The 333-nt window shown below is 42.0% G+C and overlaps 1 non-coding gene across 1 annotated transcript; it reads left to right on the top strand.

The window, feature by feature from the left end:
* The first annotated feature begins 42 nt into the window (after positions 1-42).
* Positions 43-150, top strand: LOC127747144 (small nucleolar RNA R71). The gene has a single exon (XR_008008948.1). It is a non-coding gene; the product is annotated as a small nucleolar RNA R71 (small nucleolar RNA).
* The last annotated feature ends 183 nt before the right edge of the window (positions 151-333 follow it).

Consider the following 333-nt stretch of genomic DNA (forward strand, 5'->3'; position numbering starts at 1 on the left):
AGACAGACCATCATAGAAGATACCTATGATGCTCCATTCAGAAAGCATGTCAGAAGGACACTTTCTAATCAATTGTTTGTACCTTTCCCAAGCTTCATAGAGGGATTCACCTTCTTTCTGTCTGAAGTTTTGGACTTCCACTCTAAGCTTACTCAATTTTTGAGGTGGAAAGAACTTTGCCAAGAAGGCATTGACTAGCTTTTCCCAAGAGTTCAGGATTTCTTTAGGTTGTGACTCCAACCATATCCTAGCTCCGTCTCTTACAGCAAAAGGGAATAGCGTAAGTCTGTAGACCTCAGGGTCAACCCCATTGGTCTTGACAGTGTTACAGAT

The sequence above is a fragment of the Arachis duranensis genome, chromosome 4 (assembly GCF_000817695.3).
Source record: "Arachis duranensis cultivar V14167 chromosome 4, aradu.V14167.gnm2.J7QH, whole genome shotgun sequence".
Lineage (NCBI taxonomy): Eukaryota > Viridiplantae > Streptophyta > Magnoliopsida > Fabales > Fabaceae > Arachis > Arachis duranensis.